This window comes from Sapajus apella, unplaced genomic scaffold (genome assembly GCF_009761245.1).
Source record: "Sapajus apella isolate SASKATOON/1434 unplaced genomic scaffold, GSC_monkey_1.0 scaffold35, whole genome shotgun sequence".
Classification (NCBI taxonomy): domain Eukaryota; kingdom Metazoa; phylum Chordata; class Mammalia; order Primates; family Cebidae; genus Sapajus; species Sapajus apella.
In genome coordinates this window covers 10,600,187-10,625,780 of record NW_022436975.1, presented here as the reverse complement: position 1 = coordinate 10,625,780, position 25,594 = coordinate 10,600,187, and the positions used below count along the sequence as shown (strand labels likewise).

At 36.9% G+C, this 25,594-nt stretch overlaps 1 protein-coding gene and 1 long non-coding RNA gene across 3 annotated transcripts in view; both read left to right on the top strand.

Annotated features, from left to right (window-relative positions):
• Positions 1–25,594, top strand: part of TOX (thymocyte selection associated high mobility group box) — a 306,725-nt gene that overhangs the window by 56,552 nt on the left and 224,579 nt on the right. The gene's annotated exons all lie outside the window — the stretch shown is intronic.
• On the top strand, positions 15,996–24,890 carry LOC116563513. Its single transcript, XR_004274432.1, has 2 exons — positions 15,996–18,069; positions 18,170–24,890. It is a non-coding gene; the product is annotated as an uncharacterized LOC116563513 (long non-coding RNA).

Here is a 25,594-nt window from a genome sequence, read left to right as displayed (position 1 = left end):
TCTCTCTCTCTCTCTCTCTCTCTCTCTCTCTCTCTCTCTCTCTCTCTCTCCACCTTTTGCAAATAGTTGTCATGGATTGTATAATTGTTGAGAAAACCGAAAGGCATATAGGTGGCCTTGACTTCACTAGTAAGGAGTAAAGGATTGAGGAATTTTAGTTGTTTCAACCTCTGTCACTGGGAACAACTGTACAACAACACCTGTTCTTAAAGTTATTTTAAGTGAGAAAGTGACCCATCAGCAACAACTCTTTAAGCTGTCTACTTAGAACAGTTCATCATTGTCATCCGAAAGAGCCATTCTATTAAAGCACACTTATATAAATGCTGTAAGTAGAAACTACCTCCTCCCTACTCCCGTTCAACCTTCAAACTCAATTCACATTTTAATTAAATTTTCCATATTTATAAAATTAATATGCTTTTATGAGTCATCTTCTCTCAGCCACCACCACCCTGCACCAGCCCTGACTGATGTTTGCACTAAAGCTGATTCGTTTGGACATGTTCTCCCCCTGTGTCCCTGGCAGGATTGTCTTCATTCTTCCAGCTTCTTTTAAGGCATTGCCTCCCCAAAAGGCCTTCCTTAACCTCTGGGGAGTTAGGACCTCCTCCTTTTCCACTCCTACCACCTCTCCTTACCCCTTCCCCACCCTCAACTTCCCTTAAGAGGACTTCTCACACTGCTTCGCAACCTTTCCATGTCACTTTTAGGTTTGGGTGTCGGTCAAAAAAAAAAAAAAAAAAGCCTTTGGTTCTGTTAAAGAAGAATCTCCTGAGTATGGGGGTTGAATTTTCTGGGGTTAGAGACACACTGGAGATCCCAAAATGAACAGGAAGCCTGTTCTTGGAGTGTTCAGGAAAAGTAAATATTCCTCAAAACAAGATTTTGAGCTTGTAACATCTCAGTGAAAATACATAAAATAAAATAAACAAAATGTGAATCTCAAGAAGAGAAGTGCCAAAAAGAAGATGGAGGGGCGACATCCCCTCACTCTGCCGTTGCCTTCCTTCCTCCCTGCAGGTGCTGGGCATGGGTGCACGTGGACCCTGTTTTTTTCTAGTTTTGCCTTCCTCTTCCATGGTGATCTCCAAGAGGCTCTCATTTCAGACCTTCTGAGTTTCTTGCTAATAGATATATGTAGGAAAGTGGTAAATGATGGAATGACCAACATAAAGGAGTGGGCTTTATTCAAGGGTTTGCTGACCTCTTATCATCACCTGGCCACCAACTATGAAACTGGCTAAAGATCTTGACAGCCAGATGGGAGTTTTGCTAGTAGTAAGAGACTATAGGACGGGGGAAAAGAGGGGATTTTTACCAGATAAACATTTTTTAAAACTTATTTAAAAATTGTGGTAGAGGAAATTACCGAAGAGGAGGCCATCACAGAGAGAAAATTAATAGGTAATCTCTAAACCTTTACTGAACGTTATCTTTTAGAGATACATGATGTTTGGTTTCTCCATTTACAGGAGTGAACTGGTTTGTGGCATTGCTTTCCATAAAATCTTTTGATCAAATGCCTTTTATCAAAACTATCAGTACCAATTACTTTGGTTTCTTTGGTTTTTGATGATCCACACTGATATTTAGAAGCTGAAGCATTGCCATTCATAATACCTTGATACAGTCATTTAATACCATGATTTTATGCACAAATATACACAAGCACACACTCAAACACAGATCTGGTTTACAATTTTGTAAACATGTTTTGTTTTCATTTTCTATTTTACATTATTTACAATCTGTCATTTTTACTGTACAATATCTTGGTAATCTCCTGTAATTTTTGCCAACTTATTCATTTCTCAGTAACTCTAAAATATGCAGGTTGATGGAAGATTTTGAGTAGGGAGTGATACAAGGGAAGAACATTCAGCAGGAAAAGATCAACTGTATTTTTCAATTAGGTTTTCCCCCAATAGTAGAGTTGTTCTTCAACTAGACTTTGTTGGTTATGAGTGGCTTAATGTTCCATCCTAAATATAAGATATAAAGGGCGCCAAACAGTAAGATACAGTTGGCAAGTATAGTTAATCTCTATCAGCCCTGGTTTACTCATTCATAACGTGGGATCATGGTATTATTTAATTTTTGATGTTGCTAAGAGAATTGAATGACATAACAGGCAAAGAAATGGCTTCAAAAAGGTGACTGGCACAACACAAACCCTGGCTATTATTATTATTTGCACGTTATTGTTACATATACAATGCTGATAGCCAGCGTAGTATTAGGATTGGGAGCCAGAAGGGTGTAAGGAAGAAAGGAAGAGCTGGGATAAGTTAAGTCCTTTGAGACAGATTTGATTAATCCATATGCAAAGCCATAAAGACACAGGACTATCAAATGTTGCCTTGACAGAATTAAACACTCTGTTATCAATTATTACAAAAATATCGGGAATGTCACCAGAGACAAGGTAAAATATGGTAAGGTGACAGCATCCTAATAAAGTGGGAAATCACACAATTTTAGAATTTTGTGAAAGAATAAATGCTTGTTTTTGTCTCTGATTATGAAAAAAAAAGAACTATGGTTGATCAAGGGGCAAAATCATAAAAAGACAAGCATACATTAAGCCAGTGTCTACTTACTATAAACATCTAGATGATTTTCTTTCTAAAAGATTTTTTTTTACAACATAACATAAAAGCTGGAAACAAGACTTCGGTCACTTCCCAATGCTAATGTGAACCATTTTCTAGTTGTTCGCTACTCCTTTCTGGCCACAATAACAAGAGTTCTTTGGAAACAATGCCACAAAGCAGCACTAAATATGTGCTCTCCCACGCGCTGCACATAAGGGAAATCAAGTAGAGAATAATTTCACTAACTGTTTGCCAAGGTCAACTTTTCTGTTTTTCAAAGAGTAATGTGTTTTCCTTGACAAATAATGTAATCCATTCTGCATTGAAATATGGGCCTCCCGATATGGGATTCTTTTTCGAATAATAATATAAATCCATGTTATCTAATTGGACAGTAGACCACTGTGTGGCCATTTAAGAAACAATATAAGTGTTAATGTTGTTCAGAGGAGATATATTTATTACTAGTTCTTTTTTCTTTTTCTTTTTCTTTTTTTTTTTTCCATTCCATATCTTTACTAACTTGGTGATATTTCTCAGTAAAAAAAAAAAAAAATTAAAGAATTAAAGATGTTTTCTTTTTACCTTCCAGTTTTAAATTCTTTTCTTCCATTACTTGGAAAGGGGATTCTTTGGGAGCTCATCTGATCTTTAGAAGAACATCAAAGATAGCCTCACCTTCTCCAGGCTCTTAGAAAGGAATTACATTTTATTTTAATTTTGTTGATGTTGAGGAAGGAGACAGAGAAAGTATCCTGTTTTTAAAGTTCCTTTTATAGTCTAGAAGACAATTACTTAGAGCAAATTGGCTCTTAACTTCACTAGTTAGGCACCCTCATTATGTACTTAAAATACCTCTATCGCCCCTCATTTACAAACAAATAGAAAAGCTGCAGTGATCCCCTCTGGCCAGATTACTCTTACTACTTTGAGGGTTTTACTAACTTGCCTCATACACCCTAGAAAGGCCAACCAGCAGTCTCACTTGGCTGAGAAGCCAGCCATCAGGGTGTGCTTGATGTGCAAGATTAAAGGCCAGAGCTGGTGTCTTCCGGAATATCCTGAGCTCAGTGTTAAATTATTTTATCGAGAGAAACTCTGACTCTTTTAATAGATATTTTTTAAATGGCCTTTTTTGTTGTTGTTAATTGCAAACAGAGAAAGGCTCCTTGGTTAGGGGCCTCTTGCTGGTTAGTGGCTGGTAGGGAAAGAGTTACAGGTAGGGAAAGGCTCCACGGAGCCTGCTGTCCTTCTGGAACTGGGGAGTCAGGCTCTCTGACTTGGTGTGCACAACTCCTCGCAGTCACCTTGGTGGCTGCTAACGTATTGAAGGACGAATAGCCACAGGGCTCGCACGTGGAAGTTCCTATAGCTTGCATGTCTTTAGCTGGGGTAGACCCACATAATCCTAAGAATGTGGCTTGCCTTCTTCCCGAACTTAGTGTCTCCAAAGAGAAAAAGACAGAAATGAAATTATCAAGGTGTCTCCTTCCAGTGGACAAGCGTGTGGATTTAGCTCACCATTTCCACCAGTTACAGCTGCTCCCTCTCAGTTTCAAGGTCTGACCTTGTTACCTTCTGCTCCCCTCATGGCCTCAGTTGCTCCTTCTGGGCCACTTGAAGGAACCGGCTCATGCTATTTTTCATTCCCACCTCTATGTCATCTTAGAAGCGCAGTCCTGAAACCCAGACGTAGTTCTTTCCTCCCAAAGCAACGCTGTCTCCCAAACTCAGCTTACCCAGAAAGCCACCACTGATCAATGCAAGGAGATGAGCTGCTTCACCTCACAACTAGTGCTGCCTTGAGCAGCTTCTGAAAATTCTGCTCCTTTGTAGCAAGCTTATGTGGGGAGAACTCAGATGGAATGAGATGATATGCTTAGTTGCTTAACCATTTTTTTCTGTAAACTTCCAAATAGTAAGAAAACTATTGTCTAAACAAAAAGCTTTTGAAATAGGATAGGGATGTTTGTTTTATATTTACAAAATATGATTTTTTTTTCCCTCTAGAGCCTGGATTGACCTGTGGTCCACATTCTAGAGCAAGCTTTGGGTCAAGCATAAAAAACCCGGGAGGTGGAGGTTACAGTGAGCCGATTGTGCCACTACACTCCAGCCTGGGTGACAGAATGAGACTCCGTATTAAAAAAAAAAAAAACCCGAAAAGCAAAAAACCAACTTCTAAAAGTTTTGATAATTGAAGTTTCCTGAAGATATCTACAAAACAGCTGATTATTAAAGGAATACATATTGCTTGTAGAAAATATGGAAAATGAAGGAATAAAAATGTATAATTTGACCACCAAGCATGCAATTTTTCCCAGGATTTATATATGTCATTATAAATGTATGGCATTCGTACACACTGTTTTGTTTGTGTACACTGAAAGAGAGAGCGGCGGAGAGAGAATATACTGTTTCATCACCCACAGCGCAGTTACACGCATGGGATCTGGCGTGACAATGTCATTTTAGGCAAGTTCTTTAATATCTCTAATCCTCAGGTGTTTGGCGTGAGGATTAAAACAGATACTAGGAACTAATACTTACTGTTCCCAGTGTCCTGAACATTGTTCTACATGTTTTGTACATAATAACTCTTTTTAATCCTCACAACAAACCTATGAGGTGTGTATTACGACACTTTGCCTCTGCTTGTATGCAAATAATACTTGTAAAGGGCTAGTGTAGTGTCAGAGGTGTAGTAAATGCTGCCTATTTGTATGCAATTTTTTTTCCTCAAGGTATGGCCACTTTGTAATAGAAAATTTTATAGCATATTTTCATTTTATATTTAAATACTTTTCCTGAATCATATTTTTATTTAAATATAAATTTACTAGTTAGTCTTCAAATGTACATCAAAGGGTATTTTTCATATTCTTTTTTTCTGGGGATAAACATTTAGATTCTTACATTAGTAAAGGCTAGGGCCAGCTTTTTGTATATTATCTGTTCAAGTAAGTGTGCAGTTTTTCTAGACCTGTTGTGACCTTATCTTTCCTAGTGGTTGGTTAAAATGGAGAGATTTGACTTGCTGCCAATAGAGAGTCATTGCTTTTGTCTTTTTCTTGCTGCTCCTCATGTGGGGCTCTAGAGTATCATGCACAATTGGTTTTTTAAATCAGATACTTCCTAAACAGGTGGCTTCTGACTTTTCAGATAATGTAACAGAGAAGAAATTTCTGCATTGATGTGCATATTTTTTATATAATGAATGACATGGGTTACTGAATATTTTTTCCTGGGTTTCCATAAGATCATATTCAATCCTTTAATCCTTTAAGTCCTAGGGACACTGTATAAAAAGCGCTTAGCAATTTTCGTTTCAAACATTTTCTAAGGGACCATCTTGCCACTTTTATTGTAGTGGTATCAGTACAATTCTTTCTTTTCTTTTCTTTCATTTTTTTTTCTCCCCTCCCCCAGAGAGGGCCTTATTCTGTCACTCAGGCTGGAGTGCAGTGGCACAATCATAGCTCACTGCAACGTCGACCTCCTGGGCTCAAATGACCCACCAGCCTTAGCCTCCCTAGTACCTGGGAATACAGAGGTACACCACTATATCTGTCTAGTTTTTTTATTTTTATTTTTGGTAAAGATGAGGTCTCGGTATGTTGCCAAGGCTGGTCTTGAACTCCTGGGCTCAAGTAATCTTCCCATCTTGGCCTCGCAAAGTGTTGGGATTATAGGCGTGAGCCACCACACCTGGCTTCAGTATGATTCTTGAGGTCTTTGGTTTGGAAAGACTTTCAAGGAAACTTTAAAAATAATTCATTTGTTACTAGCTTTTATGTTTAGCAAAATGTTTTGATCTCTTTGGCAAGAGAAATGTTTATGAACAGTCTCATAGTGTTACTTTGCAGTTACTTTAAGTAAAGTTATTTTAGGGCTTATAAGGGGTAAAAACTTTTATGATTTATTGTCAATGTTCTATATCCTGAGATGTGGCTCCCTGTAGTCTTGTTTAAGTTGTAGGAAGGGACAAACAGGACTTGGCAATTAGATGTGTCTTGATAGAGTGAGCAAATACTAGGAATGCAGACCCAGTTGCTGATTTGGGAAAGATTCAGACCTTTAGAGAGAGTTTTGTATTATATTTAGAAAGGCCTTTCCCACTTTAAAATTAAAGTGTTTTCTACTTTGAAGAAAATGTTTTTCTTCAAAACATTTGACCCATCTAATGATTTAGTTTTGACTAACGTGTGAGTCAGGGATCGAACATTTTTCCCCAGTGAGTTTCCAGGGGCTCCCCAGTGACACTTTTATCATGTGTTAAATTTCCCATATGTAGTGGATGGGCTTCCAGCCTTCTTCTTTGGTTTAGTCCATTTATACTCAAATGTATAGTCAGCCATGGTGGCTGCACTGGAATCCGCGTTAGCCACTGCCTCCTGGCTGCAGCCCTTCTTGCTTCCTGGAACTCTGTAGTAGGCAAAATGCTAGCAGGCCAAACAGAAGGGACAGCATTCATGTGGGCCCTTGTTCTTTATTCACAAGCTCACACATGAGAAAATGTTGCCTTTGAGGGGGGCAGGTGGAGAAAAGCCCTCCTTGGGGCTGCTTCATTGAGTCCCTGTGTGCTAATGTTGATCCAAGTGTAGGGTTCCTGTTGCTTTACAGCGGTGGTTTTCTCCTGGGGCCTGTTTGCAGCTGATCTGAGCACAGCTCCCTCTTTGATATCACAGCAAGCTTAGCTTTGAGTCAACTCTAGGAGTGTACAAAGTAACATAGCAAGCTGGTTGTCACATCAGTTCAGTGGCACATGGAGTAGTCCCAGAAAAGTCCCTGGAAAACTGTAAACTTCTATAATGAAGCTAGGTTTTTTTGTTTTTTTTTCTTTTGCTCTTTCTTTCTTTGCCTCTTTCTTTTTTTCCTTTTCTGTCTCCCTCCTTTCTTTTTCCCTCTCTCACTCCCTTCCTCCCTCCCTTCCTTTCTTCCCTCCTTCCCTCCTTTCTTCTGACCTTCCTCCCCTCCTTCCTTCCTGCTGACCTTCCTTCTTTCCTTCCTGCCTTCCCTCCTTTCATTCTTTCTTTTTCTTTCTTTCCTCTTTCTCTCTCTTTTTCTCTTTCTCTTTCTTCCATTTTCACTATGAGCTTGTGGTGGCTGTGCGTACATGGTAGAGAACATTTCTGTAATTTCTGAGAGTGTACATTTAAAGGAATGTATTTGGGTTGTGGCAAAGAAACTTCCTTTTTCAAAGTTGTAATGAGTCAGCCTTTAATATAATTCTCAGAACTTTTTTTTTTAATTGTTGTTCCTGGAAATTTCACTAAACATATTTCTAAAACAATATATTTGTCTCAGTCAAAGTTTTAAAACCAAACTCCAAACCTTTCTTCCCTTATAATTACTGAATCCTGACAATTTAAAACTACATAATACAAATCATAGAAGCCATTTCCAGCAAACTCAACAACAGTAAGGATCGATTGGCAACATAAAAGACATTCCTTTTTGGGAATACTGGATGAAGCTTGGAAGTCTGTCATGTAGTTGAAAATATTTTCTTGTTTTCTTTCTGCCAAAGGAAGGAGGGAGCACACAAAGATCAGAATGATATTCCTATATGCTAATGACCTCTGTACTCATGCCTATTCATGAACTGTTTATAATAAAGTTAATTATAGTGTAAATTATTTATTGGTATTATAATGTAAGCATTTAATAATTAAAATAAATTGCCATTATGCACATGCAGCTTTAAAATGCTGTGGAGTTTTATTAGATCATTTAGCCATTCATTTTCACACATTTAGCCATGCACACTGAATAGGAGATAAACTTGTAAGTTCAAGTGATTGAACTAACCGCTCTTTCACCACTCTGATAATTTTTTTCTAATATAGTTAAAATTAATTATAGGCTCCAGATGCAAAGTTTAAAAAGTTTAATAAAAGGATGCAAGATTTTCTTTTTGAAAACATATGGCTGGGTGCAGTGGCTCACGCCTGTAATCCCAGCACTTTGGAAGGCCAAGGCAGGAGGATCACCTGAGGTTGGGAGTTAGAGACCAGCCTGATCAATGTGGAGAAACCCTGCCTCTAGTAAAAATACAAAATTAGCTGAGCGTGGTGGCGCATGCCTGTAATCTCAGCTAATCAGGAGGCTGAGGCAGGAGAATCGCTTGAACCTGGGAGGTGGAGGTTGAGATAAGCCAAGATCATGCCATTGCACCCCAGCCTGGGCAACAAGAGTGAAAATTTGTCTCAAAAAACGAAAAGAAAAAGAAAACATATGATATATATACTTTTTTGACTTGAAAAAAATGTTTGCTTTACATAAAGTAGGCAAAATTATTGCTTGGTCTTGAATTACTACAATTATAAGAAAAGTAACATTAAAAGATTAGATAATCCTCCCTTAATTTTCCCTTCTAAATGGAAATAGATTCGACATTTGCGTATCTCAAGGCCAATGATACGATCTGAATCCTTAAGCAGCATACATGTGTTCACAATTCCACTTACACACTGATCCAAATTCCCTAGATTCCATAAAGGAAGCAGTGACTCTTGCACAATAACTCTTACTATAAAGCCGTTTGAAATACATGACACTTAAAGAAAAATGGTATAAAAACGTCAGTACAGAGCAGAACATGTTATAAAGACTATGTTTCTGGATAAAAGACAACTGAATTATTGGTCTTATAAAAGGAATGAACAACAGTCAAAATTATGTTTTATGCTTTTTCTAGTTGAGGCAGACCAATATATTTTCGAGACAAACCTGCTGAGACCCTGGAGGCAGTGTGGTGTGAGTGCAAGGCTGCTGTAGAACATGAGCAGATACAACCGTGTGTTCCAGTGTTTTTTTCAGTAGGGATTGCAGGACCTTGTTTTTTTATGGGAGATAATATTTTCTCATTGTAATATATTAAGATATAGAAATGGATAGAGGATTTCTGCAATTTGGAAAGTTAAGTAGTGAGTAAAATGGTATTTGGGTTAGTCAATGAGAGTATATATTTGTGCTTAAGCAAAACATTTTTGAAAAAAGTTGTGTCACTGACCTAAAGAGTATATATGATTCTTTTCATCCAAGAAATGTCAAGAGCGTCCTCAGAAAATACTAATCATCATTAGTTGTGTTGCCATATGGAATTCAAATAAATATTGATTTATCTAAGTCTTGAACCATTTGGAACCACATTTTCCATTACTCAAGATTTTTCATTATTTCACTATTCATTTTTCATTATGTGGTTCTAGGGTACATTAAATTTTTTATTTTATAGCTTCTACATGTCAGGTTTTTTTTTTCTAAGAACTTTGCAAATATTAACACCTTTAACCCTCATAACACTTTGAGAAGTATAATTAATATGCTAGGGAATGTCTCGCCAGTCCTACTAATATTATCAGAAGAAACTGAGGAACAGAGATGTTAAGCAATTTGCCTAGTGTTACCCAGCTGGTAAATGACAGAATTGGAGTTCTGTCCCAGTGAACTCTATGTAAAACATATGCCTCATGTAAAAACATAACAGCATATATGGAAATTCAAATCAAGTAAGACCATTGCTGGGGGAGAGCACTGTGCAGCCTTCTGGTTTGTAGAAATTGGGATTTTTGTTTTAAGAATAGTCAACTAAAATTCACACTTGAATTAATTGTGAAAGTTAAGGAAGTTATAAAAGTCAGCAGAGAGGGTAAATGCTTTTATTATATAAATTATATTTATTATATAAAATAAATAAGCATAAATAATGTGATTTATTTCCACATAACATGTGACATTTGATTTCATTAAAGTGATCTATTCCATTGTCTAGAATCTCACTGCATGCTTTGCAAATGCACTAAGTATTGATTGGAAAACAGCTTTAATAAATTGCAAGTCAATATGTGAGAATACACTCTTGGCATGATTGTTTGATTGTAGGAAAACATTTATACATATAAAATCATATTATAATGATACTTTAATGTGTTCCCATTACATATTTAAAATATAGCATACTTGTGTCAGTATAAAAGTAGGTAAGAGAAAAGTGTTATGGATGATTCCTTATATTCAGATCACATCCAAAACAGAATTTCCTTTGTAGGCTTTGCTTTATGTGGGATCATATCCCTTAACTTTATTTCTGTATATCATTTTTAAGGCTGGGTGTGGTGGCTCATACCTGTAATCTGAGCACTTTGGGAAGCTGAGGCTGGCGGATCACCTGAGGTCAGGAGTTTAAGACCAGCCTGACAAACATGGAGAAACCCTGTCTCTACTAAAAATACAAAAATTAGCTGGGTGTGGTGGCGCATGCCTGTAATCCCAGCTACTCGGGAGGCTGAGGCTGGAGAATCGCTTGAACCCGGGAGGTGGCGGTTGCAGTAAGCCAAGATCGCACCATTGCACTCCAGCCTGGGCAACAACTCTGTCTCAAAAACAAACAAACAAAAAAATTTAACAAGAATGTGATTCTAAAGGAAAAGACAAAGTAGAGAGTCAAAACTTTTGGCAAACACATATGCTGGTAAGGAAAATTGATTTAGAATCATTCAGATGTGCTCATTGTATTGACTCGCTAAATAGAGCTGAGCAGCTTCTCCATTTAATTTTTTAATAGAGAAATCTGACAGGGTAGTGTTGGGAGTCTAAATACCAATTCAACTTCTTCCATCATCTGCATTATTTTATTACTTCAGTGAGAAATGTAAACACTCAGTCCCCATCCAACATGTATTTTTAAAGCATTTACTGGATGGCCAGATTGTTTACAAAAGTTTTAAAATTTAGAATAGATTTTCTTTATTCATTTGCTAAGACTTATGTTGCATAGAGACATGGATAGTTACAAGGACATTTGCCTTAGTCTTCATACAACCGGTTTCTAGTATAGCCCCTCTCATATAGTAGACTTCCATAAATGTTTGATGATGAATAATTGATCTTCAAAGCAAAGAATTATTTAATGACTTTGTCAGAATTACTGTAAAGATTTCTGGTGCAATTTTAAACTAAAATGCAAATTGTGTTTGTCTTTAAAGTTATCTGTTCCGTGTCCTGGAGATACTGCAACATCCATCACTATTTGAGTTATCTGACATAATCTCAAAGGTCTTAGGGATTGTTTTAGACTTTTTCATTGTCCTTGATATTTTCTTAAACCCATACACTGCTTTTGCCTACACAGTAAGTAAAGGAAACCACATCCTTATCAGATAGTGGGAAATCTGTTTCTTCACTAAGGGAACCAAATTTGCCTCATTCTTTTCAGTTCAATGTCCCAGGACGCATGAAGGGTTATTTTCTAGACTATAATTGCCATCTATATTTTGCTGTCAAATGTCAGGGTATGGCATCAGCAGCCCTTCCTTTTGTGTTCTGGAAGTCATCTAAAATCATCCTAGTTCAGCTTAGCTGATAATTTTATGCCTTAGAGCGTGTGAGAATATGTACATTTGTCCCAGTCTTCATATGACCAGTTTATAGCATGACGCCTCTCATATAATAGACTCTCATAAATGTTAGATGATGAATAATTGTTCTTCAAAGCAAAGAATTATTTAATGACTTTATCAGAATTACTGTAAAGATTCCTGTATTGGTGAAATATTGCAGAATGCAATGAGAGCTTTTTCACTTTTCTTCTTACAGATATTTTACATCAAAAACAAAAACAATTCAATTCTGTCGAAATGAGGTTATAAAGGATGAAAAAATACTTAGCACACACACCAAATGTTAGGTTACACAAATGTGAGATCCAGAAGATCATCTCGAGCTTCTCTTGACCCTGAGAACATATTTAGGTGTTTGTATTAATACAAGGAATTAGGATGAAGTGAAAGTGAGGGCTTTTCCTCTTTATGTTGATGCTTTAAAATTTACCATAGAGTTCAATAAAACTAGTATTAACATTACATTAGAAAAAAATTCAGCCAAATATTACATAATTTTGATTTTACTTAATTCATTAATCTGATGACTCTTAAAGTACTGGATCAAAGAACTAAAACGTGTTGAGCATTGAGATAATGGCATATGTAGCTGTTTCCTTCTGGCTTATCATTTCTAATATTTGAGTAGTCATGTGTGGTTCATGCAGCACTTTCACAAATGCTCTTCTAACAACAATCCTGGAAGGGAGAATAAAACTTTACTCGGAGTTCCAGGTCCAAGTCTAATTGCTTTGTCAACTCGGAGCTGTTTCTTCATTATATCTGCTTTGCTTATGCCCTGGTGTTAATTCTGACTGGATAATAAACTTTTACAATAGGACAAAAGGTGCAATAAATTGTCACAATACATGAAATTCCAAGCTCTCCTATATTTAGTACAAGGCTTAGGAGTGTAGTGATAGAAAATGCACAAGGGAATAGGTTACTGCAAAGCAACCTCACTTGAAAAGAATCTGGGGATCGATACCAGGCTTATGAAATTGTTCATGTCAGGCATCCCCTGGATATGTTTTATTGCTTTTATTAGTGCGAGTATATAATACAAGAACATATACTTCTGCACTTTTAATTTTCAAAGCCTGCTTCATATAGAAACCCCCATCACTCCACTCTTCTCTATTCTTTGACTACATTCCAAAAGAGAGGCGAACTTTCTAAATACTCATATTTCAAACAGATTCACCTTCTTTTGGGAAACTAGAAAGCACTCTGTGATCCACAGAAGTGGTTTAACTCAGGAGTTCATAAAGGTATCAGTAGCCAGCAGAAATGCTCTTCTACCTGAGTGTTTGAAAACCATTGTTTAAAATCCTGTTGAAATCTTTTTACAAGGGATTTAAAATAATTTATAGATTAGAAAAAAATGGAGAGCTGCGTAGGTTCACTGTACTGCTGTTTTCAGCTGGCTGAATAATTGCTTAGCTATTGGTCTGCTTTGGTTATATTATTCAGTGAAGGATGTTTGAAAAAAATCTAGTTTCTAATAATTCTTTGATATGTTCTAGATATGAACATTAACACATTGGTTTTAATCTGTATTAAAAGGTACAACAAGATATTGAAGTTCTAGATATTTTCAGCCCAGTATGTTGATAAAAATGTGTTTTATCTTGTTTATTAAAAAGAACAGAACATAAAACTTTACGGTCTTTGTGATCCATCGAAGAGGAGAGTTTATTGATCAGCTACTTAATTGCCATTGATTTTCGGGGTGACCACATAGTTGCCAAGTGAAGTCTGAGTAACATTTGTTAGCAGTTGAGTGATTAATTAACTGTTCTTTAGGTCCCTAAGTTGAAAGAGCAAACTGACTTATATTATGGATTTAAATATAGTTAAGATGTTTTAAGCATGCATGTTTTCTTACATCACCAGCAGTTTTTGTTTTTTTTTTTTTTCATTTTCCTTACTAGGCCAAATAATAATGGATAGATAAAATGATTTACTTATACTCTTGTTGAAAATGAGTCAATGGAATAGATTGCAAACTAGCTGAAAAGAGCTCATGACTAATTTTGTATGTCTCTTAAGTAAATTTAAACATTTTTGGAAAATAAATTTTTATTTTCAATAACTATATTTCGTATATTAATATCATGCATATACTTACATAAACATAAATAGTAGTGTTTTACATGATATAAATACAAATTGCTTTTAATGGATGATGTGACTTAAAAGATAGTATTTCTGGCATGCTTGACGTGATGGATACCCCATGTACCTGATGTGAATATTATGCATTGCATACCTGTATCAAAATATCTCATGTAACTCGTAAATATATAAACCTGTCTACCCACAAAAATTAAAAATTAATTAAAAGTATATCTGGGAAAAATTAAAATCAGCCATAGCTTCCTGTCACCCTTTATTTTTTTGGCTCAATTCATTCCTGATAATATAAAAAATGAGAACACTTCCAAGAAAACTTCCTCTGTTGCCTTCTCTTTGTGGGGAGGTCTTTTAACTTGAAGCCAGAAGACCAGAAATTTTGCTCTATTATTTATATGTTTTATGCTGTTTGGGTGAATTTTCCAACTGTCTGATGTTTCAATGTTTTCACAGATAAAAAAGGGGGAAATATCTATAATGCTCTGATGGTGAGCTCCCACAGAACTGTTCATGGGTGTGCAGGCTCAGGGAGGTAGCTGAAGATTCAGATAGTGCTTGCTGATGACAGTATAACGGTTTGGTTAACCTAGCAGCTTCTTGGTTATTGCTACAGCTAATGGTAAAGAACAGAATTTGCCAGTTACCTTTAGCAACTTGCCAGGATATAAAGATATTTTCTTTGTTGATTTTGAGGATTTCTTATTCATTGGAGCTGAGTAGCTCTACATGGAGCTTTTGGGACCATGGCCATCTTGATCTTGAGGAGAAGACAGAATATAACTTATTTACTTTCAGGAAAATAGTAATTTATTTGTAACGCGATTATTCTCTTCAGATATGCCCTGCAGATGCATTACTATAATAATAATCAATGGCTGTTAACAGTTATACGGTATTGAATATGTTTCTATTCTGGAGTATCATTCCAAATTGAGGCCAAATTTTTTTAAATCCATGTGAAATGCAAGAATTTGTGTTGCAATAATTTTTTCTGTGAGACATAAATGTTCCTTATTCATAATACAAAGACAGAACTTTTAATTTTCTGATAATTAATGTCATTTGTAATTGCATTCTGTGATGTTTTGAAATTAGTTTATATGATGTTTTTAAGCCCCTTCAGACTTTGAAATTCTCCAAGCCGGCATGGTGTCATATTCCTGTAGTCCCAGCTCCTAGGGAGGCTGAGGCTAAAGGATGGCTTGAGGCCGGGAATTTGAGGCTGTAGTGGGCTATGATGGAGCCTGTGAATAGCTGCTAAACTCCAGCCTGGGCAACATAGCAGAGCCCTATCTCTAGAAAAAACAGTATCTGATCTGTCTCTAGGGGTTCTATTTGCAACACAATTCTTGGTGGAATTGTTCAATAAAAACTCACGATTAACCTGTTGTTAAAAGACTGCATGTAATTAGTTTGCACAATGAGTCCAGTAGGTACTGCTGCTAGCCATGAGCAGAAACACAGGAAAGCTGGAGCGCTTGCTTCTTCCCTTTCTCCACGGACATATTCTCCACCAGCTTGGCCTATGCCATAGTGCAGGGTGTTATTACCAGTGAATAGACATGGGCTATGGAATATGGGCTGTGCATATGCAGTTTTTAAAATATGTCACTGATTGGTGGATGATGATTCAGTTTACCTAGACCTCAGGTCCAGAGTGCTCTTTTCCTTTTCTTTTTTTTCTTTTTTTTTTTTTTTAGACATAGTCTCACTCTCTCTCCCAGGCTGGGGTGCAGTGGCACGATCTTGGCTCACTGCAACCTCCATCTCCCAGGTTAAGGGATTCTCATGCCTCAGCCTCCCAAATAGCAAATAGCTGAGACTACAGGTGCACACCACCATGTCCAGCTAATTTTTATATTTTTAGTAGAGACAGAGTTTCACCATGTTGGCCAAGATGGTCTCAAACTCCTGACCTCAAATGATCCACCTGTCTCAGCCTCCCAAAGTGCTGAGATTACAGGCATGAGCCATTGCACCGGTCCCAGAGTGTTTTCTAACAGGAAGATGGTGTCTGTTCTTTCAGTGCCACAGTTTCTCCCAATTTGTAAACTGTGAACCCTTAGCAATCCTGATTTTCATTAACACCTAGGTTATTATTTAGTTCTCTGAAGTTACAGTTTGCTAATACTACTGTCAGGACTGAAAGCGTTAATGTAGCTTGGGCACTGGGAGAATTTGAGAATTTGGTTGTATTGAAATAAACAATGAATAATAGGATTTTTTAAATCTCCATTAAATATTTAATTTATAAAAAGCTTCTGCAGTGCCATTATTAATTCTTAGTTGAATGTTTTAAACTTTTTTATGTTGTATATTGAATATAAAATGGTCTGGCGCATGGTAAGCTCTCCATAAATATGGAATTTATGTTATTATGGTTTAGGTGTTACTGTCTAATGAATGACTGAATGAAAACATGCATCATGGAGGGTAAAAATCATCAGCTAGCAGCAGGTTTCTGTAATTGCTATAGTTCCCTAAAAGTCGTTACACACAGAGCCCTGAAACCCCGGGGACAGCAGTCACCCCTGAGTGCAAACATGGGCACTAGTTGTGATTGCAAGAGAAGGGCAAGATCACCAACTTAGCCCAGAATGCATTGAGTGACTTTGTTGGTGCCACAGCTGAAGACCTGTTTTAGTTCTAACTTTCTGGTAAAGTCACTCTGAAGTCAAAGGCAGAAGAAGCCCTTCAAATATTTTGGCCTCATTCCATGGTAATCATAGGTACCCTGCCAGCAATTTTTTTTTCTGTCCTATGAAAGTCAGCTTCTACTAAATTATTACTTAATCCTTTCTTAAATTAGAAGAGACCGCTAGTTTTTTCAGACAGGATAGTAGAATGAAGCGCAGGACCCCAGAATTTTACTTATCTGGTTTGGATGCTTTTGAACATGCACTGGGTTTGCTTCCCGATGGGTTGGGACTCGTTTTAACTCGAGAGATGTTAGAGGGGCCGAAAACACTCCAGAATTCATAGTGACTTTGCCGTATTCTGCAGACTCAACTACTATGCATCTAGACTGTGCCATTATTCAAATAACAACCGTGAGTAGGAAATAGAATCCTGACTATTAAACATCAAACATGATTTCTTTGTGTCTCAGCAGCAGAATTATTTTTGCACCAGTTACAAGGCTTGCCTATGAATTATTTAAAAAATAAAATCTTGAGCTCTGAGGCATTTTTGAAAAATCTTTTATTACCACCATCACATAAACATAGAAAAGAACAGATGTGTGCTATCAAAGGTGAAACTCACTTTCATATTAGAAAAGAAACACAGTGCAGTTGCTTCTAAATATAGTTCGTTTAAATAATAAGAAAAATATGATATGTCTGCAGGTAATGAAGGACATAAGAATTAAGAAAGGAGAATCATGGGAAAGTAGGAGAACAGGTAAACACTTGAGAAAAAGAAAGAAATTGTCTAGGAAAAAAAGAGTCTAATTTTCACCCAAGAAGGTCTGGAAAATAATAACAATTACATTATTTTATTATGTTAGAACAATTTTGTACAAAGGTGAGTGTGCCCTATTTTCGCTTAGAGAAATGATATGTGTAGGTTAAATGGAATAATGGCCTCAGTGCCCTAAGCTATTCCACAGCTAATACTTCCATTTAAAATAAATTTTTGAAAGCAGTAAAACATGTGGCTAGCCGATTATTCATATGATTAATCTGTTGGTTTTTCATTTTATGCTTTCGTATGTTTGATAAGGAGTTGGCTTGTATTTTTCCCTTGAAGGGGACATTTAAGTGAGTGATGCCATTCATCCTTGTTCAATTTTTGTCCAGTCTTGATGCAGGTTTGAAGAGGAAATGGGTTGCATTTTGAAAGAGTCCTGGTGGAGAATCTTAAAACCCTCTATTTTAACACAATAAAAAAAGGAGATGTCGATTTTTAAACATCATCTATGTTAGGTAAAGGAAGCATCTATTTCTGGGAAAGTAAGCTAATTTACTTTCAATCATAAAAATTTCTTTTACAGAAAACTCTCTGAAATGCTTTGAATATAAAATGTTATAAATATTCTGTTGTGTCCTCCAGGATTTCCGAGGCATCATCATAGCCTGTGGAAATATGGATGGGGATTCAACTCTCTGTAGTCAGCAAGGGACAGGTGGGAAATCGTGTTTTTGAAGAAGAATGCACTTGTAATAGCAAGTTACCACAGTCAACTTTCACCTCTGCCAAATGTGTGATTGGCTTAAGCTACTTATATTTTCAAATCTGTTAATTATTCACAGTTTTGGCAGAGCTGTTGCTTCTCACAGTGTTGGTGGCTGTCGTCCACCTTTTTTTTTTTTTTTTTTTTTTGATGAGTGCCATGAAAGGGAAAATGGATTTTTTTTTTCCTTTTGAAGGCTTTAAGGATACCACCATAGCTTTTCTGAACAAGAAACAATTTCACAGTTTTATTATGGAATGGGTGCTATCCTCCCAGCATAATTCTGTGGTTTTTAAGTGTTACGCCAGAGCTGGCTCAGGGAAATAGCTATATACAGAGAATTTGGTGGGTCCAAAAGAGAAAAGGGAACAGAAAAAAGGAAGAGTACATTTTGTGGTTGCAAGACTTATGATTTAGGGGACCCCTTGGGGTTCAGTGCCATTCAAAGGCAGGAAGTATCCATTCATAAGTCTTGGTCCCTCTCTACTGTATTTGGTATCATAATTTAAATGAATTCAGGGCTGAATGCCAGCATCAATCAGTTCCACATGTTTGATCAAATCTCTATTCTTGCCTACACAGTCCCTTGAAAAAGCACGCTGTACTAGAGGGATTGCAGCACTACTCGGGGTTACACATCCATCTCGCATTTCTGGCTAGTGAAGGAAAATACGAAGTTTTCTCCATGCTCTATCACTCCAAATAAGTGATATTCCCTTTAACACTACACAGTTGACCCAAGAGCATGGCCATTGTTTGAAACACAATGGAACACCTTTTCTATGACTGTCTATAAAAAAGGATTTATGAGACATAATATGTATGAACATTAGTTTAGTTCTTTAGTTTATTTTATAGAGTCAGTCTATTACTAAATAGATTACCTATTTTATTAAGTTCTGATTTTTTTCCTATAATTTATTTTAAAAATATTCAAAATAAATTTAGGTTCTACCGTTAACATTTTGCTATATTTTAACACAATCTAGTTGACTTTTTGATAGTTTCTCCAATTTCATTTACTGGAAAAATAAAGTTGACACATAGACACATACAGATGCACACACACAGAGAGAGACAAGAAGGTAGGTAGATAAACTCGTTTATCTCAAAGCGAGTTTTGAGATAAATATGGATCCAGTTGAATAAGATAGAGTAGAAAGCTGATTACTGGAAGCTGGAGGCTAGGAGTAAAGGATGGGGAGTTTTGGTTGAAGGGTACAAAGTTTCAGCTAGACAGGAGAATACGTTTTTGAGATCTATTCTACAATATGGGGACTATATTTAATAATAATGTACTGTATATTTCTAAATTGTTGAGAGTACATTTAAGATGTTCTCATAAAAACAAACACTATGGGAGGTGATTGTATGTTGATCAGCTTGATCAGTCATTCTACACTGTATATAACATCACATTGTACCACGTAAATATACACAATTATAAATTATTAATTCCCAATGTAAAACCATATTCTCAAGATAACCTTAGTGCTTTAAAAAGGACTAGTTAATACCCATGGTAAAGTTCTGGTATACGTACTTGCTTAATAATTAGCCATATTACTTTAGAGTCACACTTTTATGGCTTCAGCTATAAGATGACTTTACAAATAAGATTAGATGTAGACATCTAGAAACATGAAATTAAATTTCAAGCTATGTTATAAGAACTAGGTGTATGGACTTGACAATCAGCAAAGATGAATTTGTGGAGAACCTGTTTTGTGACACTTTAGATTCCCCCATGCGTTTCCATAATAATAAAAATGCGAGTAGTTCCTATGGAGAAATAAATTACTCTCAGTTTTTCCTCCCTTGTTAAGATTATGGATTAATATACAAAGGTGGTATTTGACAAAAATGGAGCATATTTATCTTTAAAATGCTAAAGTTCCCTCTGGCTTTAAAAGTGTGATTCAGTAAGCTCTGAAATGGTGTTCTGACTTCAGTGTTAAGTAGTCACGTTTGAAGGATGTTAATGTAGATGTGAATGAGAGGAAATGCTGCTTGGTTGAAGAACTTCTGATTTCCTGGCAGACATGCTCAGGGCTCCTTGACATGCAGTACAAACACCCATACATATCAGATTCTTGTCATCTTGGATTTTTTGGGGTCCTAACCCTTTACTATTTAGTGATCAGAATCCTTTAATACTTGGACACTATTTGTATTTTATTGGAAACCCCGTTGGCTGTAGTGCAAGTGTTCCCAATTAAAGGGAGTATGCCATATGGAGAAAAGAAAACTAGGGAGAATTTTCTTTCCAGTTGCGTTTGATCTGGCAATATTTTAAGGAATTCCATAGGCACATTAATGCAAGGAAAACGTACATAACTTACATAATGCGGGAATTATAAATCAACAGATTAAGAGAAAAATTTAGAATTTTAAATGTAGGCGAGACCTCAGAGACACTATTTCAGTCCTCCTCATTTTACATATAACATGATGGAGAATCACTTAGTAAGGCAGACTGTTGATTTCATCGACTTGCCTAAATTAACTCTTGTAATAATGGGCAGCATCAAGACAAGAATCCAAGACCCTTAACTTCTACGCCTATTGTTTTTCTGCAGTATGTCAGGTATTCTGACACTAGCGTTTTTAACTGTGACTTATAGGTAAAGGCACTGGGGCACAAAGATGAAGTACTTGCTGCAGTTTACACAGCTGGCGAGTGGTTGAGCTGGGATTTGATTCAGGTTGGCTGGTTTTAGCCTCCATGCTTCAAAACACAAAGTAGAATTACTATGAGTGAATGAATGAGTGAATGTGCTGTGAGGACAGAAAGGAGCTGTGACTCACTGGAGTTTGCAGAGACAGAGAGGTTGAGATTAAATAATGACTACATGTTTTTAAGGGGAGAAATGGTAAACAGCATTGCAGGAACAAGTCACAGACTTCTGCCTGTTGCGTTTGGGGACACTGATGCCCCTGAGTTGGGCTCAGGATAGGGGAGTGAAAAAAGGTGCCAGAGCAACACAGTTTGGTTCAGATAGTAAGAGTTGGGTGTGCCATATTAAGAAATTTGAAGTCAACTCAGCAATTAAATAGAGAAAGGGAGGAAAACAATGTACATTTATTTAATGCCTATTAAATGAAAGTGAAAATACTTATAATATTAAAATAAAGCACCAAATGCCAGCTGCTTTAATGTTTTACGCATTTACACACACACACACACACACACACACACACACACACACACGAGTTCCTTTTATGAAGTGCCCCCGGCTGATGGTCAAAGGCCTCCCTGCCAGTGAGTGATGGGAGCACGGGACTGTGACAGGTCACATCTGATGCTAAAGCTTATTTTGACTTCCCCTGGTTCCTGGGGACCAATGGAGACTTTGAAGCAAGGGTGTGTCCTGCTCACAGTTTTTTGTTTTGTTCTATTTTCAGCCAAGGAGTGTGGAACCGGTAAGAAAGGACCAGTGAAGGGAGTGGGAGGGTCAGAGAGGCGGGGCTCTCCCAGGTCCAGAGGCAGCACAAGCGTTTCCTAAGGCAGTGAGTAGCATGGGGCTGCAAATGCAGTTCTGATTTGTGATTCTTCCTGAACCACCCTTGGACCTTCTAGTGAAGGTGTGCTTTGGTCGCGCTGTGCAGATGTGGCCCTGGCGACTCGGCAGTGCTGTAGAATTGGGTCTGTTGCGCTTCAGTGGTTGGCTGGGGCATGAAGTTGATCCCTCTGTGAGCAGGTTTTGGTCTTGTTGACAGTTATACACTCAGATGGTTTGTTTATTTAACTCATGATTAGTGCCTTTAACACAGAATATTAGCACTCAAATTAGTGTTTGTTGAGCTTGACAAAACGCCCATCATTGGCAGGGTGGGAGGTTACTGCTGTACCTAATTTGAGAGTCCTCAATAGTTGCTGCCGATGGTATAGGATAGCAAATTCCATTTCTGAATTTTCTGAGATGGGAGGAAATTGACGTTTCTTAGAATCCAGTTTTGATTAAATTATTTTTCACTTTTGAAATTCTCTGTGAATTTCGGTTAAGCAAGGAACACTGGAATTATTATACTTTTATGAGTTATTTTTCATTTTTCCGTTAATGAGTGTAAAATCTTGTGAGTAAATCAGACTCAAGTGTTAATTATGAAGTGTTAATTCAATAAATAATGTGTTGTTTCTTCTTCAAGCTCATACTTTAGAAAAATTATTTAAATTAGCTCTCCTTTTTCCAAAACCAGAAAGTAAATACATGAAGGCTTTCTGTTTTTGCTGAATATTTTTCTGAAGGTGAAAACAAACCTCTTTCAACAATGTACAGAAATGTTTTAGATTATTTAATGTTTAGCCTAAAAGGGAAATTAGTGAGATGCCAGAATGAAGTAGCTAGGGTAATGATAAGAGAGTAATGAGAAAAAATGGGCAATGAAAGGACATGATCCTGTTGGGAGGATAATGAGAGGGAATAAGAGATCAGCAGAAGAGGGGACATCATGACAATCAGCTGGGAAATGCATTGGGCATAGGGAAATAATGAAGATGTCAACAAAAATCCTACAGCTCTTACCCCTTCAGCTGTCTGCTTGTTCGCTACAAAGGGAAGTGTGGAGCACTGCTGAACATTGAGCAGTCCAAAGCAACCGTCGTAAGGAAGAGGAAGGAAAAAAGGTGTAACAATAGTTATTGCCAGTTCGTATACAGTTTTTTAGATTCATTAGAAGATTGGAAAATATTTGATAATTGTTGCTTTCAGTCATAAAGGTATGTGAACAATACACTTGCAATTCATATCAAATCCATTAGATTAAGGTTGGTTGAGTTTGACATTCTTTGCTTAATCAGGCTTGCTCAGACTTTTTGAGATAAGTCCACTAATGAATGATTGATGTGAATTGACATAATGTAGGATTACCACAGTATGGTTCGTAAGTGACTTCAGCGTATTTGGGAATATTGTTTTAATTCTAAAGCGAGGTAGGGAGGTCACAGGTCATTTAGCCCAACTGTCATTTCATAGATGAAGAAAACAAAATCCTGGAGAATCTAAGTGCCTTTGCCTGAGGCCGAAGCTGGTTCGGAGCTGTCTAAGAATTACTGGCATTCCCCGAGTCCAGTGAGATTTCATCACATCACACTACTCCAGTATCGCAGGGCAGGCTGCAGGAGTGCCGGACGCTGTCCCTTTCTGCTGCCATTTTATCAGTCAACTTGCTGGCTTCAAAACAGAGCTAACCCAAGGGAAAATAAGTACACATTATTTTTTGAAAAGTCAAAAGTGCCCAAGAAAGCAGAGGCCAGTGGTGCGGGTGTTGTGCACTAGCCCAAGAGAAGCATCCTGTCTCCAGGGTCCCTGTTAATTAGTGAACCTGGGGAGATAGCAAATAGCTCCCCTTTTAGGGGAAGAGTTTCTTCAGGTGATCACAGGCAGAGGCCAAATCTCATCAAATCCGTGGTTTCTACCAACTTGAAAATTCTAATATAATTTCATGGGTGCCAATGAGAACCTTAACTTTTAAGGACCTTTGTGGTTTATGCTTTATCAAAATGAGGAAAAGTAAGTAATATAATCTTTCTGAAACAGCTACTGTTGTTGTTGAAAAATGATACTCGTTGAAAATTGGCTGAAAATCTCAGATGCAATGTGAAAAGATGTTGATGACTCAGCTCTGCATAAGAAAGGAGAGAGCAAAAGCAAAGAACAAATTTCTGATTATAATAAAACCAAACCAAACCTAACCTTGTTGCTGCTATTTAGTTGTCACCTGCCTTACCAGTCTTGTATAGGCATTTATTTGATTCACAAAAGTTTAGAAAACTCCCACCTCAACTTTGTGTTCAGATAGCCATACATTATGACAGGAACTTAGTTTCTTTCTTTATTAAAAAAAAATGATACGTTAACTGTTATGGCAGATTGAAATGTAATATTTTAAAGGCTTCTGTTAAAGTAAATTGCCTGAGTTTACCATTTTAACTATGGCATACGATTAATGTAGATACACATAAAATTCATATTGGATACCTAATTCAGGATTTAATGATTGTCACTGCAGGAAATTCTTCCACAGGGAAGTCTGACATTTCAAAAGTCATGGAGACACTAGTTGCTCTCTAAACCTGTCTTGGAGTCCTCTGGTTTTATGATTGTCCTGTGTAATGTTACTATTTCATGGTACTTTTTCAACATTAACAAAATAGATGAACACACACATTTGATGTTTTTTCAGGATCTTAAGAAAGGAAGAGGGGCTTGTTAGGATAATAGCTGAGGAAGAAAAAATTCAGCAAAGTCTTAATTAACAAAGAGCATGAAGAAATGTGTAGCGACAAAGAGGAGAAAAAGCAGTTTTATTTTGTTGTTATTAAGTACAGAATTACGAGTACCATAACACAAGCGCTAACAATTCACAGGAGAAACATGAGGGTAAGTAGACTGACAATCTGACTCTACCTTGAATGTTACCAGGACCTTAAGAAAGGGAGAAGCAGGAAAGGGGGCAGTTGATAAAAAATTTTAAATAGATTTTAAAAGTTTGGATTCAGAAAAAATCCAAAAAGGGAATATATCAACATTTGATAATGTATGAAAAAACAAACAAGGATGTAATTAAACAGAGAGGCTCAAGATATAGACGGAAAAGTTAAAAAAGAGCTTGAAAACGTTGGAGCTTCTGATACTTGGGTTTTAACCTTTCAGTACAGGGGTCATCTCTATTCACACGGTGGGATATTTCTGACAGGTGAGAAAATGACTGAATAATGTCTCAAAAAAGCCCCTGTAGTCAAACTGTGGGCAGCTCTTGACACGAATCCCCAGTCATATAAGGAATTGCCAGTTATTATTCCAGAAAGACCATTGTTTTGAAGACCTCTTCCTGGGGGGAGAAATGCATGAAGGAATACACATACAACGTCTATGTTTTTGTAAAAGATTGAAAGATGACCCAGGCAAAAATAAAGCAATCTGTCTGTTATGGACTTTATTAAGGTAAATAACATCACAGTCGCGCACATACACACATACCCCAGATTTATGAAGAATCAGTGAGATCAGTGTTAAGATCAGTAATGAATAAAACAATCTCATCTATAAACACTGATACTATAGAAAAAGAGGATAAATTACCTAATGCATCTGAATGTTACTTAGTTTGATTGACTGATGATATTTTCATTAATAGTTTCAGAAGGAGCCTCACTATTACACATAGATTAACTGTTGGGTAGAGGGTTTGGACATAGGCATGTTTAAGATATCTAAAAGTTTAACTCTCTGGTGAGACTAACAAGGTCCTGAAATTGTTAAAAACTCAATTGACAATTTTCAATAAAATGTAGGATAAGA